The 18858-nt window shown below is 36.8% G+C and overlaps 1 pseudogene; it reads left to right on the top strand.

The window, feature by feature from the left end:
* Nucleotides 1-582: 582 nt before the first annotated feature.
* LOC127095794 (DExH-box ATP-dependent RNA helicase DExH6-like) lies at nucleotides 583-17847 on the top strand (annotated as a pseudogene).
* The last annotated feature ends 1011 nt before the right edge of the window (nucleotides 17848-18858 follow it).

The following is an 18858-nucleotide window of genomic DNA, read 5'->3' as shown; positions in this document are numbered from 1 at the left end:
TATTTGTGTTACAGGAAAACTCATGAAGTTACAAAAAGATATAGTACTTAAGTATGTTTTACGTATATCTTTGTACATGTTACGATTTCGCTCTAAGCTGCTGCAAAACAAAAAGAAAGAGGTAATCTGAAAGTACATTGGTAATACAACGAGTATGCAAGATAACCAAAGTTAGAGCCTAAACTCAGTTCAATTTTGATCCACCCAGACCATTCAACAAGTTAAATCCAATATGTTGAAGCTACTGCAGTGAAGTTAAATACTGAAGTAACAGCAGGTCCTGTTGTTAACATCGCTGTTGTGCTTAGATTTAATTTGGTTTCTGCTGGATCGGGTGTTGCTTTTGATGCTGCCACTGGCGACTTTATCAAGTACAATGCAGAGTCAAATTTTGCTCATGCTAACCTTATTGCATCTCTAATTCTCAAGACCAAAGATTCAGGTTCAGCAGGCTGTGTCAGCACCTTCGAATAACATTTCTGCTCCAAACGCAAATATTTTATCAAGAATTTGGACAAGACAATTGATTCCAAGGCTTTGTATGACACTTTTTCTACTGTTGGACACATTCTGTTTTGCAAAATGGCTACCGTTGGTTCTGGCCAGTCTAAAGGCTTTGACTTTGCCCAATTTAAGAATGTTGAATTTGCAAAGAATGTAATTGATAAGTTAAATGGAATGCTAATCAATGATAAACGGTTACACGATATCACGTCGACGCCGGTTTAATTCCTAAACCAATCATTGTGCTTGCAGACCTCAACTAGAACTCAACACATCGCGATTTTCTCCTGCAATAACAGTTCAGTTCAAACCACCAAACACATTAAATCTTAGAATATAAGAAGGAAGCAAATAACATGGGAATCTCAATCAAACCATCAGGTTATCGGGATTTGTGAGAATATTTTGGGAAGATGTACTTTCTACTGTAAAATCAAACAAGGGTGATAGTTCCACATTTAGTATTCCAACAAACAATCACAACCTAAGTGAAGAACACAAGCATTCTTTTGATGAAGCTATTAATTTGGCTTGGTCTAATGATGAGTGGGACCTACTGTTAGAGTTGGTTTCTTCTGAAGTAACCCCATAACTCTTTAATTACCAACATTCTTTAACCGGTCTTACACCGTTAATGGTGTTTGCTGGAAGAGGTAGAGTTGGTGAAATGTGCATGCTCTTATCTTTTGGGGCAGATTGCAATTTAAAGGCAAAAGATAGAACAAGTGCACTCGAGGTTGCAGAATGAGAGAACCAACCAGAAGCAGCTGAAATAATAAAAAAGCACTTGGATGGTTCCAACTCCACTGATGAGCAGAATTTACTTAATAAATATCTTGAAATAGTCAAACTTGAACTTGTTGATGTTGTTCTGATAGAGCAGCTGATAAGAAAAATATGTTCTGATTCAAAAGATGGAGGAATCCTTGTTTTTCTTGCAAAATGGGATGATATAAACAAAGCGCGTGAAAAATTGCTTGCATCCTCTTTTTTCAAGAATCCTTTGAAATTTGTGGTCATATCTCTGCATTCAATGGTTTCATCCCTGGAGCAAAATAAGTTTTTTAAGCACCCACCTCCCGGGTGCCGCAAACTTGTTCTGTCAACTAATATTGCTGAAACAGCTGTCACCATTAATGATATAGTGTATGTCATAGACTTTGGACGAATGAAGTAAAAGAGTTATGATCCTTATAATAATGTGTCAACTCTTCAATCATCTTTGATTTCAAAAGCCAATGCTAAGCAACGAGAGAGGTGTCTAGCGGTAAATTCATGATCATCAAGTTATGGGTAAGCTAGACATCAGATAACAAGAGTCGCCACCGCGCTTTTATTGTTTCCAAGGGAAAAGGGAAAAAGTACGAACAAAACCCAAAGGTAAGAAGTTTTCAAATCAAAACTAATAAAATGTCAGATATTACAAGTAAGGGGGTCGGTTACACAGAGGGAAGGTGTTAGCACCCAAAGTGTCTTAGGTACTCTTAGGGAGCCCTTTTTGTGTGCATATGTATTTGGTACAAAATGATGTTTACAAGCAAATAGAATGGGGGGATGAGAAAAGAATTCATTAATTATATTTTTGTGTTTGACAAGAACTTCGGACTTGTGCCTACGTACCAACATGAAAATGAGGGATCAAAACCTCATAGTTCGTGATACAAATTTCAAAGTGGATGCATTGCTTTTAACAAAAATTAAGTTTGAAAGGCATAAAAGGCCTAAAAATGGTTTGAATGAGTTAGTTCTTTTTGGATTTTTTTGAAAGTTTAAGTCAAGTATAGTTAAGTTTATTTACAAATTTGATTTAAGAAAAGAAGTTTGAAAATGTAATGGCATAAGGCCAAAGTTTCTATCTTTTTGCAAAGTGGTCAAAGTTTAGAACAAAATAAGTTCAATCAAAGAAGATTTTGAAAAGGGAGGGAGAGATTTTGAAATTAAAGAAATGGGGAGAAGATGAAGAGACTAATCCTATGCACAAAATTAAAAGTTGAGAGTTGAAAAGATCTGACCAAAGGGTAGCAATCCAATAGACAAGGATGACAATAGAAACCCAGATTTCCCTTGGACATTTAGAATCAAGCAACACACAAATGCACAACTATATTATCTTGAAGAGCAAAGGCATCAAATAAAGATAGCCACATCCAAGCTTTATCCATTCACGATCTTCTTCAAAATTAGCCCATGTAGCAGATGAATTCCACAAGTCACAGGTTCAAAATAATAGCTTCACAATGATCATGTTGCAGATGAACTCAGAGGGATCTTGAATGATGTATCAGATGAAGTTTCAAATTGCAAGCACTTGGTTTCACAGAAAGTTGGCATTGGCCAAGTCCTTTAGCATAGGAATGTTGCCTAAGTTCTAAGTCCATTTGTCCAAGATCAAGCCAACAGTCCACACAAAAGTTTTTTAGGGTTTTTGTTGTTATTATGTACATTAATGGTCAAAGACCACACAAACAAGCAAAGTATACACAAACAAGATATATCACACAATATGGTCCAAATGAACAAAGTGAAAATTTCATAAATATAAACAATTAGAATGGTATGAATAATGGCAAATGAATAAAGGCTAAAATTAAATGACATTAAAGTAAATGACTTGAAATTAAAAGTTAGTTGTTAATGAGTTAGAAGTTAGTATTGTTTTACTTTTACTTTTCATTTTTAAGACATTCTTTGGAGAACACTCAACCCACTTATCACAATCATGGATCCTTGAGCCAAGACATCTTCCGAAGGAAGGAAAAAAGGCCAAGTTTCCACACAATACCATGAAAGAGGGGAGACTTACAATCTCACTAACTAGAATACTATGCCTTTTGTGTCACAAATTTAGCGCTATGTTAAGCAATCGTAATTGGACTTATGTAGAAGTCACAACTATTTGAGGTCGGACAATAGAATTTTAGTGTTAATGCATGTTAGAGACATAGTATAATGGACTATGCTCATGAAACATACCACACACAAAAATAATATGAAAAAGAGGTGGCCTAATCTCATCCATACTTATATTGATTTTTCAATCAACTAGCCTTAGGACTTTGAGATATCATAGGCCAAATGAGATGGATGCATAAAGAAGGGCAATGAGATGAAGAGGGAGGGGAATGGATCAAAACTCAAATTGGTCAAAGGAGGACTTTTACCAAATTAATATCATCCATTCATTTTGGGAGATGGAATGTACATTCCATCAATCCCCTAAATCCAATGATATTAACTTGACAAAGTCAAATCAACCTTGACCAAGGCCCAACAACAAGAGTCAAACTCAAACAAGTCATCACAATTGGTCAACAAAATTATTTGACATTTATTCAAATTAAAAATACTAAAATAAGGCATTTAAATTAAATATAGTTTTTCAAATTCCTAAAACCTCATCAAAACACCAAAGAAATGGCCATGAGATTTATCATAGGTCAAACAAGGTCAAAGGACCTTGGAGAAAAAATTTCAGAATTTTTAAAGACTTAAAAGTATTTTTAAACAATTAAAAATAATCACAAAATCAATTAAATCATGAAAAATATTAATAATAATCCAAAAAATAATTTTAATTCAGAACATGAAAGAGGAAATTATTTGAAATTATTTGGTGAAACTCTCATATTTTTTGGATCAATATTAAAATTAATATGAATTAATGAAAATAAAAGGATTAAAATGAAAATCAGAAAATAGCAAAAAACGTGGACCACTTGATCTCCCTCATTAATTGAGGTGGCATATCAAGTGGTCCTCAGCGTGCTTTCCACCGTGAACTTAAGTCAATGCGCCACATGGATGGTAATAAAAACCAACGCGCGAGATTAAATCATTTGAAAAGGATCCTATGGTTAGAGACGTGCCAACACACGACCGGAGCTATAACTCTGGTCTTCTTCTCCAGTAGACCTCATCGGAATGGTCCACCTTCAACCATCACCAGAATAAAAAAGGAGGACATGATCTGAAAGAAAAAATGGCGTAGAGCACGAATCTGACCTCAATTTTAACTAACTCCACATATATAGAAAGATATGAGGAGTTGAATTTTGAGGTGTATCAACTGAGTTGCTTCGGTTTGACCTCTAAGCAACTCAATCTTCTTGCCTACATTGATAGGACTTCAGACAACCAAAGATCCAAGAGAGTTGAGTAGAATTAAGAGAGAATCGAAGAGGTGAAGTTTTCTGAAAATTACCTTCAATGCTATGCAGTTCTTGATGTTGCTTGCTCCAAACACGATCTGATCACACTTGAGAAGCTAATAAGAAGTGATTAGAGAGGTTGCAAGGCTTTGGATCCTGGAGTTTTTGAATCTCCAACAGTTGAGAATCAAACTCAAATTTCAAGTTGAAATTTATTAGGTTTTCCTATAGAATGTGAGGGTTTCAATGGGGGGCAAAGCTGGCGCGCAAGGTGTGATTCAAATGAGCATAGAGAGCATGTATTTATAGCATGAATGAATGATATTTGCACACTTCAAAATTTTGTCCAATTTTAGCAATGTTGATGGCACGAGTGCATGGGCATGTGCAGGCCCATGATACAATGCAAAAAGGTCCAAAATCATTCCAAATGAAGTCTGAATGGAAGTTTGATTGGCAAGGCAAAGGGAACTGGAGTTTTGAAGCTTGATTTTTTCCAAAGATGCAGCTATGTTAAAGCCATCCGCAGACCTAGCAAACCTCATCCAAAATGCATGAACTTGGGTTTTTCGAAAAGCTTGGATCAAGGGGAACAAATTTTATGTTCAACACTTTTTCATTTGGAGCTTGGAATATGGAGAATTTTGAGATGGAAGTTTGGAAATTTCAACATGTTGAAATTTTTTCTAAGTGTCAAGCCACATATCTCAATATTCCACCTTGCTTAACTTTTCATGTGAGCTTCAAATGAAAAATGTGTCTTCATCAAAGTTGTATCTCTTTCAAATACCTTTAAAATGGTTACCAACTTCATGTCATTTGGATTTGGAATGATAGAGGTATGCATTTTTGAAGTTTGGAAAAATCACTTGTTCAAAGGTATAGGTCAAAAATGACCTATAATGTAACCTCATATCACATGCTCATAACAGTTGAATTTGCTTCCACTACAAACATAAAGGTTGAAGTAGACATCTTGAATTTGATTGTGAAACTTTGAAATCATTCATATCATAAAAATTGAGCAAGTTATGGCCTTGGGAAGTTGACTTTCAAATTAGGGTTTAGACAAAATGACCTATAATGTTTCAACATATAAAATTGTTTTCCAAGCAAAACTAGCTCTAGGTCTCAACATGAAAGTTATTTTGAATGTAATTTAGAGTAAAGTTTCTCTTGGAATCAGTTTCATATGGTGAAAATTGTAGGAGATGGGGTCTAGGGAGACCCAGTTTTGATCAGATGAATTCACCTGGCCAACCACCATCAACTAACTTGCTAACCTTCAATTCTCTTGACTTTCTTGGCTCATGGTAGATCATATATGCATAAGATGATGAGTTTTTAAGTGTCCCTTGAGATATTTTATCAATTGGTGAGATAGCTTGTTGGAGAAGTTACTCAAGATACCTAGTCAAACTAGGGTTTCCAAGGCAAATCACCCTCAAACTCTTGAAGAAAACTTGATCAATATAACATGTAGGAATCAATGGAACTAATACATGATGCTCATAACCATTATTTGATCAATTCATGGTTGTGCTCTTTTTCATGAGGGTCTTAAACCCTAGATATGAACTTGATAGATCAATGGAGATCATGCCCTACCTACAAAAGAGTTAGGCAACTACAAAGACATATTTTTGGTATTTTGGTTAGTAAAAATGATAATATACAAGTATGATACAATCACATAATGCTTGGTGATCTCTCCCAAAACAAACCCAATGAAAGAGGGGTAAGGAGGATACCAAGGGATCCCAATGCTAATGCTTATGATGAAATTGCATGAGAGATCTTAGGGTTAAAATTGGGGTCTTACAGGGTGTGCTGACCATTGTCAACCTTGAGTTTGTTATCATTTGTATTCGAAGCTTCGAGCAGCTGCATTGCCAGACTTTCAGATTCCAGAACTTAAGAGAATGCCTATCGAGGAGTTATGCATGCAGGTAAATATGCTTGATTCAAGCAGCAAAATAGAAGTGTTTCTTGCCAAGACATTAGATCCACCCGTTTCTGAGTCCATACATAATGCTATTAAAGTCCTTCGTGATATTGGGGCGTTGTCAACTGATGAAACACTCACTGATCTTGGAGAGAAGCTTGGTTCTCTCCTTGTCCACCCAGTAATTAGTAGGATGTTGTTTTTTGCTATATTAATGAACTGCCTTGACCCTACTTTGACTCTAGCATACGCATCTGATTATAAAGATCCATTTACACTTCCAATGTTACCTGAAGACAAGAAGAGAGCCGCAGAGGCCAAAGCCAAGCTTGCTTCTTTATATGAGAGGTATGGCTTTGGCAGGTTGGTTCATGGAAGGCAGTTGGTTGTTTGCAATCCCACAGTTTAACAGTAACGCGGATGGAATTCTCACACGTTGATAATTTTCTTTTGACTGTCTCAAGGTATCGTCAGTTCTCCATTTTTACAATCACAAGAACAGGAACCGGTGAAATTAGTTATAGTCTTCTTACGAGGCAGGAAGGACACAAGAGAATATCTGGTCATGTTCATGGAACCCATATGGCCACGAATTTACAACAGGTTCACGTAACAAAGCAGTGAAAATCTGGGTTGTAGAGAAGGAATTATCATCAGTAAGGTAGTTTATGACTCTACCTCAATTCACAAGCAGTGTTTAATTTCTTACCAAGCAGTAAAAGGGTAAAATGAGGAGTAGATGAGGGACCACAAGCTGAAAAAGGACAAAATATTCCCTAAGAATCTTCCGTACGAATTGCGTTCCACCACTCCGGAGAAGCTAACAACAGAAAGAGGGAATTGTTAATCATATATAAGAGGGTTTCGAAATAAAAAAAACCCTAAGAATTCTTTTCGACGGCGAGAAGGCGAGAACATCAAAACCCTAACGAAATCAAAGAAAGAGAAGAAGGAGATAAGCTAGAATTTGTACCTTTCCTCAGAGAAAGTACGAATGCCTCATTGGGACACCGCCGGAGGATCCACGCAAGTCGAAGTTGAGTTGCCGAAATAGCTAACATTCTGAAGGAGGATCCAAAATCGCTCTTTCCATCGCCGCTGACCTCTTTGTGAATAGGTAAACATCATCTTCCTTCTGTTAATCTTTCTTGCCATTCGTTTTCTTTGATTCACACTCCATAACAATTCTCCTACTTTTTATGCGTTTTGGATTCACTTTGGGTTTCCCTCATGTTTTGTTGTTTTTGCTCTCTCTATGACCGTCTGTTCCTCTTTGTGAGTAGAATATGCTTTTAAAAAAAATATATAAAAATATTCCTTTTAATTGATGTTTAATACAATAAAGTTTTTTGTTGGAAGTTGGGTACGGTGCCATTAAAAGCTGTTATGGCTTTTCACTTCCGCAACTTTTTTTCATTTTCATAAGTGATGTCAGCTTATGCTAGCATTAAACGCCGTTTGTTCCTCTACCCAACAACCACGCGGCTAGGGTTATTCCCTCTTGGTCTCCCTTTAGTTCCGCGTTTGGGCTGGTTTTTGAGTCTGGATTTTCATTAACCCAAGTCCAGACAATCCAAGGGACTGTTGGGTTTTTAAGTTATCCAGGTCCGGTGGCCCATGTTCGTTTTTGGTGTTTTTTTTGGCAAGTGGGTTTCGACTCCGTTTATGTACAATTGTTGTTCCTAGCCTAACAAGCAAGTAACTCGTGGCCAGGCGGAGATGGAGTGGGTTCATTTCCCCCTTAGTAGCGGATTCAATACCCACATGCGGCATTTTGTTTTTTTAGCATTTAAATTTCTTTTGTTCATTCTCATGTTTATGTTTTATTCTAATTTCTCTGATATCTATTATTTTTAATGTTTACCCTTTTTTTATTTTTTCAATAAAGTATCGATTTTAATTTATGGATTCAACCGTCCTTATGTTGTTTATCCATGATTATTTTATCGATATAGCAATAGAATTTCACCGCTTTTCGATTTACCGCACATGATCATCCACTGCTTGACATGATACATAAACCAGTTTTGAGCACAGTACTTAGTTGTAATTTCCCCATCTCCACACCTTTGTAAGCCGATTGCTTTTAAGCATCACCGTCAACCTCACACAGCTTACTCTTGGGCTTTCTTACAATGAGACGGTTTCTTTTGCACCTACACTCATGTATCGCTTGTTTGTTAATTGAGCCCGATTTAATTATTTAATTACTTTGAATCCCCATTCGATAAAATGTACCCCCACTCCCCTGATGTGTAATAATTTTTACTGTTTTATTTTTTTTCTTACTTGACTATTTAGTTAGCTACTAACGCAAGAATAAAATCAACCATTTCCAAAAGATCAAAAAAAAAAACTCGATCCAACGTCGGGTATATTTTTCTCAAATCCACCCATTTCTATCCATCCATCTCTACCCATTCCCTTTATTTTAAACCACTTCATTTCAAATCTTTCTCAATCACTCATCAAATGCTTGATCCAACGTCAAGCCGCTTTCACAATAAAAACTCAAAAAAAACTTAGTTCATATTTAAGACCTTTTCAATAAAGATGGAAGTGGAACGTGGTGGATACCACACACTCCTGAGACTAAGATTCGAGATGGATGTCTCGCCTATCTTAGCTCTCGCCATTATTCAAAATCATCTACGCGGTTTCGTCAAACCCTTTCTCAATCAAATTCAAAGACACTTAATTCTTATTAAATACTTTCACAAATAAGATGGAAATGGAACATGGTGGATACCACACACTCTTGAGACTAGGATTCGAGATGGATATCTCGCTCATCCAAGTTCTCACCATTACTCAAAACACATCAAACCAATCAACTCTTTTCTCGCCGCCGTGCGATTGACCCTTCAAACCCTTTCTCAAACGAAAGGTACTTTGTTTCAAAACAATGCAAGACAATGTTTCTCCACCTGTTTTGGGTAGTCCAACAATGTTTTCGTCGATTAACACAAAGTAGCTTTCGCTAAAATCAACCAATAAACAAACATTTTCTACCCAGAACTACGTAAGCCTTGAGTTCTCTATTGAGATACGTAGGAGCGGGATTTGTAAATCTTGTCAGGCCCACTAATAAAAAACTTAGGTTTAGTCCTTCGTCAAAAATCCAAAAATATTCTTCTCTCTTCTATTCTTTCTTTCCCACCTAATAACTTGAAAAGCCTAACATTTCAAACTAACACTAACGCACACAACTAACCTAACGGTTCCCGTTGAGTACAACGAACGCGAGGGGTGTAACAACCCAATTTTTAGTATTTATTTATTATACTATTACTACTTACGTGGAGTGTTAATTAATTATTTAGTTGATAGGAGATATCATGAATAATTGAATTAATTAAGTTGATGGATATATGGTGTTAGTTTAATTTATTTGAATTAAATAGAGATATTTAAATATTAGGTCTTATTGGGCCTATTAATTAAATTAGAAGTATAATGACTTAAGCCCAAATAGAATACTAATATAAATAGTGAGAGGTGAGGAGAGTGAGAATTAGGATTCCTTTGATCATTGGAGGCAATAGAGAAAGAAGAGAGGAAAAGTAAAGAGAAGAGCTAGGGTTTCCAGAAAATTGAAGAGGTAAGGGGGGAATCCTTATTATTATGGGTTAGTATGATCGGGTCAATGGGTAGATGTATGTTTAGGTTAAAATCCCTAATTTTGCATGGTTTTGGAATTGTTAGGTCTTGATGAATATTCTCGATTTGTGGTGATTTGATTGAGTTAAAACTGTAAATTAATGTTATATACTTAGAGTATTGTATGAGTTATAATTTTCTGAACGTGTAGCTTTTTACGGAATCGAAATCGGAGGTCCGGAAGTCCTCCAACGATGAAAAACGCAGAAAATTTTGCATGCTGTTTTACAGTAACCGGTTACTCACCGAGCGTTAACCGGTTACTTGCTTAAAAATCTGCATTCTGTTTAACTGAAAAAACGGGCTACTCACCGAGCGTTAACCGGTTACTTGCTTAAAAATCTGCATTCTGTTAAACCGAGTAACGGGTTACTCACCGAGCGTTAACCGGTTACCACTGTTTGAAAAGGGAAAAATTGAGATTTTAAATGCTGTATTTATTTTGAAATGCAATCTAAGTGTGTGTAGTTGATAATTAGCCTATATTTGTGAATGATATACTGTTATGAATGTGTATATGTACCATTGTTGAATTGTGAATGATATATTGTTATGAATGTTTATATAAACCATTGGTGGATTGTGAATGATATATTGTTATGAATGTGTATATGTACCATTGGTGGATTGTGAATGATATATTGTTATGAATGTGTTTATTTACCCTTGGTGGATTGTGAATGATATATTGTTATGAATGTGTATATGTACCATTAGTGGATTGTGAATGATATATTGTTATGAATGTGTATATGTACCATTGGTGTATGATTCATAAAGTTGAATTATGGTGATATGTGGAATGTTAAGATGGTAGAGATGATCTTAATTGCATATGTATTGGTATTTGTACATTCATTCATGGCATGGTCGGATTCATTGTGGAAGCGGTGAAACTGTGGGTTCACATGGTATTAGACGTTGATCCTTAATTGGAAATAGGCGTAGCAGACGTTGATCCTTAATTGGAAATAGGCGTGGTAAATAGACGTTGATCCTTAATTGGAAATAGGCGTAGCAGACGTTGATCCTTAATTGGAAATAGGCGTGGTAAATAGACGTTGATCCTTAATTGGAAATAGGCGTAGCAAACGTTGATCCTTAATTGGAAATAGACGTGGTGGCTTGGATTCTAGATATTGAATCGGAAAGCGGTGAAACGTTGGGTTCACATTATGGTACCACATGCATAGAGTCACATGTCTTGCATTGAGTCACATTAGATTCATGTGATAGTTGAATGGTTGCATTGTTGTGATTGTGATGTGTGTATGAGATATGGTAATTGAATTTGGTGATGTTTGGATATATAACTTGGCAAATTATGTGATTATGTGATAATTATCGTTATGTGTATTTTTGGTAATATACTATTGGATTTGAATATTATACTCCTTGAGTTTTAATGTGTGATTGAAAACATGTGAAATAAATGTTGTTTAATATTATTTACATGGTTATATGAAGTGTGACGAATTCCTTTAATTGTTGATTTAATCATTGTGCTTGATTAATACTTCTTCATAATGATTTGAATTCTCACCCTTTCTGTTTGAATGTTACCTTTACATGGGTATCGCGCAGATACTCAGGAGTAGTATCGCTGACGTAAGTGGACGGTAGCTCACTCGAGATTAGCTGGAGAGCTGCGGTACTTCGTTTAGAGACTAAGTAGTGAGTCAATGCTCTGGTCATGTAACACTTGGTAGATTGGTAGTATGGAACTCATATCTGATTTGGATACGTTTTATGTTATTAATTGTGAACATGTTTAATTGAAGAGATTATTGAGAGATGATCATGGTATGGGACATGGATCATTTGATGAAATGCATGGATATTTGTTATTTTCCGTTGCGAACGCATATGCTTGAATATTCATGATAATTGAAATGTGTTATTTTAAATGACCAGGTGTATTGTATATTGATGATGAATGATGTTGGTTTTTGAAAGCTCTTAGTTTTTGAAAACGTCGATGTGACGCCCTTTTGTTTATATGCGTGCTTATTTACTCTGATTATATGTTAAGTATTTTGGGGTAGAAAAAGGGGTGTTACATAAGTGGTATCAGAGCCTGGTTGATCAGTTGGTCAATAGTCGTTAGGGTTTTCAATCCTGTTGTATTTGATTCGTGTATCTAACACGATCGATACTGCTTGTCTGGTTGGTCCGTCCGGCCAGGTTGTTTAATTATGGTGTTCCCTAGTATGCGACATGTGTGTGAGAACACTGTCGATGCTTGTTTTATTTTCCATTGGCAGGTTGGGAATGAAATAAGTGGGGGAGAAGCGTCTGCTTATCTTGGATGTTCCAATTGTATCGAGCTTGAACATTGTATTGTGCCTACAAGAGTGCAGTGTTGGCTAGTTAACCTGTTTTGAGAATGTTGTACTTTTCCTGAACCCGAAGAGAGGTTGTATTCGAGGATGGTGTTGGTTATAAGTTAATCGGGTGTATATCAATTGTTTCGAGAAGACGGTTATTTTTCCTGAGGTTGGTGCTAAGGAAGATTGGTTTGTGAAGCGACGTCTTTGTGTGTTAAGCTGGGTATGTTGAAGCTGACATGTGGCATTCTTGACGAGATTAGAGAAGATCGAGAAGTGAAGAAGCTTCGTGGTAAGGAAATTGCTTTGGTGGAAGTGATATGGGGCGGAGTCACCAATGACAATATTACTTAGGAACTCGAGGATAAGATTAGGGAATCGTATCCGGAGTTGTTCGTTTGAGGTGAATTTTCGAGGACGAAAATCTTTTAAGTGGGGGAGAGTTGTAACAACCCAATTTTTAGTATTTATTTATTATACTATTATTACTTACGTGGAGTGTTAATTAATTATTTAGTTGATAGGAGATATCATGAATAATTGAATTAATTAACTTGATGGATATATGGTGTTAGTTTAATTTATTTGAATTAAATAGAGATATTTAAATATTAGGTCTTATTGGGCCTATTAATTAAATTAGAAGTATAATGGCTTAAGCCCAAATAGAATACTAATATAAATAGTAAGAGGTGAGGAGAGCGAGAATTAGGATTCATTTGATCATTGAAGGCAATAGAGAAAGAGGAGAGGAAAAGTAAAGAGAAGAGCTAGGGTTTCCAAAAAATTGAAGAGGTAAGGGGGGAATCCTTATTATTATGGGTTAGTATGATCGGGTCAATGGGTAGATGTATGTTTAGGTTAAAATCCCTAATTTTGCATGGTTTTGGAATTGTTAGGTCTTGATGAATATTCTCGATTTGTGGTGATTTGATTGAGTTAAAACTAAAAATTAATGTTATATACTTAGAGTATTGTATGAGTTATAATTTTCTGAACGTGTAGCTTTTTACGGAATCGAAATCCGAGGTCCGGAAGTCCTCCAACGATGAAAAACGCATAAAATTCTGCATGCTGTTTTACAGTAACCGGTTACTCACCGAGCGTTAACCGGTTACTTGCTTAAAAATCTACATTCTGTTAAACTGAGTAACGGGTTACTCACCGAGCGTTAACCGGTTACTTGCTTAAAAATCTGCATTCTGTTAAACTGAGTAACGGGTTACTCACCGAGCGTTAACTGGTTACCACTGTTTGAAAAGGGAAAAATTGAGATTTTAAATGCTGTATTTATTTTGAAATGCAATCTAAGTGTGTGTAGTTGATAATTAGCCTATATTTATGATTGATATACTGTTATGAATGTGTATATGTACCATTGTTGGATTGTGAATGATATATTGTTATGAATGTTTATATGTACCATTGGTGGATTGTGAATGATATATTGTTATGAATGTGTATATGTACCATTGGTGGATTGTGAATGATATATTGTTATGAATGTGTTTATGTACCATTGGTGGATTGTGAATGATATATTGTTATGAATGTGTATATGTACCATTGGTGGATTGTGAATGATATATTGTTATGAATGTGTATATGTACCATTGTTGTATGATTCATAAAATTGAATTATGGTGATATGTGGAATGTTAAGATGGTAGAGATGATCTTAATTGCATATGTATTGGTATTTGTACATTCATTCATAGCATGGTCGGCTTCATTGTGGAAGCGGTGAAACTGTGGGTTCACATGGTATTAGACGTTGATCCTTAATTGGAAATAGGCATAGCAGACGTTGATCCTTAATTGGAAATAGGCGTAGCAGACGTTGATCCTTAATTGGAAATAGGTGTGGTAAATAGACGTTGATCCTTAATTGGAAATAGGCGTAGCAGACGTTGATCCTTAATTGGAAATAGGCGTGGTAAATAGACGTTGATCCTTAATTGGAAAACGGCGTGGTAAATAGACGTTGATCCTTAATTGGAAATAGACGTGGTGGCTTGGATTCTAGATATTGAATCGAAAAGCGGTGAAACGTTGGGTTCACGTTATGGTACCACATGCATAGAGTCACGTGTCTTGCATTGAGTCACATTAGAGTCATGTGATAGTTCAATGTTTGCATTGTTGTGATTGTGATGTGTGTATGAGATATGGTAATTGAATTTGGTGATGTTTGGATATATAACTTGGCAAATTATGTGATTATGTGATAATTGTCGTTATGTGTATTTTTAGGAATATACTATTGGATTTGAATATTATACTCCTTGAGTTTTTATGTGTGCTTGAAAACATGTGAAATAAATGTTGTTTAATATTCTTTACATGGTTATATGAAGTGTGACGAATTCCTTTAATTGTTGATTTAATCATTGTGCTTGATTAATACTTCTTCATAATGATTTGAATTCTCACCCTTTCTGTTTGAATGTTACCTTTACATGGGTATCGCGCAGATACTCAGGAGTAGTATCGCTGAAGTAAGTGGACGGTAGCTCACTCGAGATTAGCTGGAGAGCTGCGGTACTTCGTTTAGAGACTAAGTAGTGAGTCAATGCTCTGGTCATGTAACACTGGGTAGATTGGTAGTATGGAACTCATATCTGATTTGGATATGTTTTATGTTATTAATTGTGAACATGTTTAATTGAAGAGATTATTGAGAGATGATCATGGTATGGGACATGGATCATTTGATGAAATGCATGGATATTCGTTATTTTCCGCTGCGAACGCATATGCTTGAATATTCATGATAATTGAAATGTGTTATTTTAAATGACCAGGTGTATTGTATATTGATGATGAATGATGTTGGTTTTTGAAGGCTCTTAGTTTTTGAAAACGTCGATGTGACGCCCTTTTGTTTATATGCGTGCTTATTTACTCTGATTATATGTTAAGTATTTTGGGGTAGAAAAAGGGGTGTTACAAGGGGTGCTAATACCTTCCCCTTGCATAATCGACTCCCGAACCCTGATTTGGTTGCGACGACCATAATCATTGTCGTTCTTTCTTGGGTTTTATCGATATTCCCCTTTTCCTTTTAGGAATAAATAAAGTTCGGTGGTGACTCTGTTTAGTTCATCATTGCGAGCGTGCGATTGCACATCGCTAGGTCGTGTTCTCATTTTTTCCGAGGTACGGCAGATGGCGACTCTGCTGGGGACGTCGTTCCTTAAGTGAGTCAAGCCTAGTTAGGACGTTTGTGTGCCTTTGTTTGTTTACTTGTGTGGCTTTTATGTATTTCTTATGTTATGTTTATTGTTATATTGATATATCTGTTGTATATTGGTTCCTTTGTGATTGTTGGTATTTGAGTATTCTGATTGCAAACCATGTGGGAAAGGCTCTACACCCGAGTCTAGAGTGAAAAAAACATAAGATAGGAAGATGGTTGAGTAGTACAGACTCCCGAGGTGAGTACTTCGTAAGAGTCGGTATGAGAACCTCACTTAGAGTAGATCCTTTTGCAAATATTATCGCCCGAGGTGAATACTTCGTAAGCTTCAATATTTCAAAGGGATCTGTGACTCTAAGAACCTTTTAGAACATTGAACCTTTGGCTAACTAGGAAGGATGGTTGCATAGTATGGATTCCCGAAGTGAATGCTTTGTAAGAATCGGTACGAGAACCTCGCTCAGAATAGATTCTCTAGATGGAGTTGACGATCGGAAAGTATTTACCGTAAGCGTCAAACATTATTTTGAATCCATGACTCTGAGTACCCTGTCTAGAATCAAAGTCGATGGTTGCGTAGTACGGACTCTGGAGGTGAATACTTCGTAAGAGTCGGTACGAGAATCTCACCTAGAATAGATTCCCTTGATGGAGTTGATGACCAAAAAGCATTTTCCATAAGCGTCAAACATTCTTGCGAATCAATGACTCTGGGGATCCTTTGTAACAAAACCCTGGATCATACCCGGTAAGAACCCCGTTTTGGAAAGCAATCAAATTTATCCATACCTCAGACCTTTGAACATGTACCAAAAAAAATACATTGCAACCATCCATTCATTGCATACGCATAAAAAGCAAAACTCTTAGTTTGTTTCGCATTGTTTCAGGAATCCAAGACTTGTTAGCAAAATGAATCCCGAGAGAAGAAGCACTTTTCAGTTCAAATATAAGAATGTGGACCTTGCCAGCCTGCAAAAGTTGAGTGCCAAAGTGACACCGATCAAACTCAACAGCTTTGTGCAAGACTATGGAAGAATTCTAGACATCTTAAATGAGAAGATGGACATGATGACTGCGGTGACTATTGCTCAGTTCTATGATCCACCTCTACATTGTTTCACATTCTCTGATTTCCAGTTGACTCCCACCTTGGAAGAGTTTGAGAGGATTGTAGGCCAGAATTTGAAGGATCATAATCCATTTCTGAAGTTTGATGAAGGTATTCCTCCCAAGAGGATAACATTGGCTTTGGGTCTTAAAGTTTCTGAAGTCGTGGACAATTGGGATGTGAAGGGAGCTTTCAATGATTTTTCTAGGAAGTTCTTGGAAGATCAAGCTAAGAAGATGGAAAAGGATGGGAATTGGAAAGCTTTCTATGTTGTGTTAGCTATGTTGGTATATGAGATAGTTCTCTTCCCAAATATTTACCATTTTATGTTGTGCGCAGCTGTTGCATGCCTGGTTTAGATCTCATATGCCCGAAGAAGGCCCTTTTGTCTCAAAGGAACTCAAGCCCTCTTAGAAGTTAGCTTCTCTCACCTCCAATCATGTTAAGTGGTATATCAGGGATTGGGAAACTGAGGATGTTATTGTCAACATTGGAGACTTCCCCAATGTACCTTTGATAGGAACTAAGGGTTGCATCAACTACAACCCCGTGTTATCTTTAAGGCAGCATGGTTACCCTATGAATGGCCCTCCAAAAGCTAAAGCTTTAGAGCCTTTCATCTTACACAGTGCTGAAGCAGACCACCCCACGGTGAAGAAGATCAAGAGGTCATGGAAAGCAGTTATCAGAAAAGGTAAGGAATTGGGTAAGAGAAATGTCATTGCTCGAGAGCCTTATACTTGTTGGGTAAGAGAGAGGGTTTAGATGTTAAACTCCCTTTTCCATTTGATCCTTCTATCTACCCGTTGGTTCCTGAGCCAGAACCGATATTACCTGAAGATGTGGAGAAACTTAATGCCCGTATTAAGGAGCTGGAGTTGGAGAATGCTGACTTGAGGATTAAGCTCGGCCGAGTCTCGGTAGAGAATGGAAATTTGAAAGATGGTCAATAGAAGAAGGACAAAGAGCTCGAAATTTTCAACAAAAGGGCTAGGGAGTATGAGGCAAGGAGAGAAAATTTTGGACAAGCACTCTACAGTACTAAATATATGTTCAAGATGAAGGAGGAGGAGTTGGATAGAGCTTTACTCCGGGTTCAAAAACTCAACAAGACTCTGGAATTGACCCTTGAAATGAAAAGGGAAGCACGACTGATTTCTGAGATTCGTACTCGTGAACTTGAGAATACCATTCAGAAATACAAGGATGCTTTAGAATGTGAGAAGTCAAGGACTGAAGAGTCGAAAAGAGTTTGCACACGGTTGAACTATCAGTTGGAACAAGCCAATGCCAGGATCCAGGCACTTGAAGGTGTGGATCAGGATACTGCCTATCTGATGTTGTTGAGTGAGTGCAGATATTGGAGAAACCTCTATAGGGACATAGAGATGACCAAGGCTGAAGACTTGCGCATCACTCAAGACCTCCAAGGACTTTACACTGAGTGGAAAGGCAAATTTCTGAGGCTGTCCAGATTCGCCAATTTCGTCATGCAAGAGCTACCTGAGAAATTGCAAGAAGTTTATTGGTGCATGTGTCCAGAGAACACCCCGCATCAAGCTTTTAATTTCATTAAATTTTGTAAGGCGGTGTTGGAAGGGCTGACTACCGACCTTGCTACGGTTCGGAAAGCCCATAAGCCATAAGCACTTTGTTTGTATTTGAACTTTGTTCTAAATTAATGAAAAATCGCTTTTGGGATTCATTTTATTGTGTTTTATTACTTTATTGCTTTAAATACTTGTGAAAAAATGTCGTGGCATTTCTAAAATGAATGACTGAAACTAACCAAGAGTTTTGCAAACAAGATGCATCCATACATGCATTCATACATTTCCAAAATAGAGTCTCACTCCGTCCTTTCTTCCTCCAGTTTCACGCTGAATCTTCAACACCCGTACAATACTCACGCCCAAGGAAGACAAAGGATGGCTGAACAAGAGCAAGAAAGCGCCCGAGTTAGA

This window comes from Lathyrus oleraceus, chromosome 6 (assembly GCF_024323335.1).
Source record: "Lathyrus oleraceus cultivar Zhongwan6 chromosome 6, CAAS_Psat_ZW6_1.0, whole genome shotgun sequence".
NCBI lineage: Eukaryota > Viridiplantae > Streptophyta > Magnoliopsida > Fabales > Fabaceae > Lathyrus > Lathyrus oleraceus.
The sequence above is the reverse complement of the archived record's forward strand: the minus strand, read 5'-3'. Positions and strand labels throughout refer to the sequence as shown.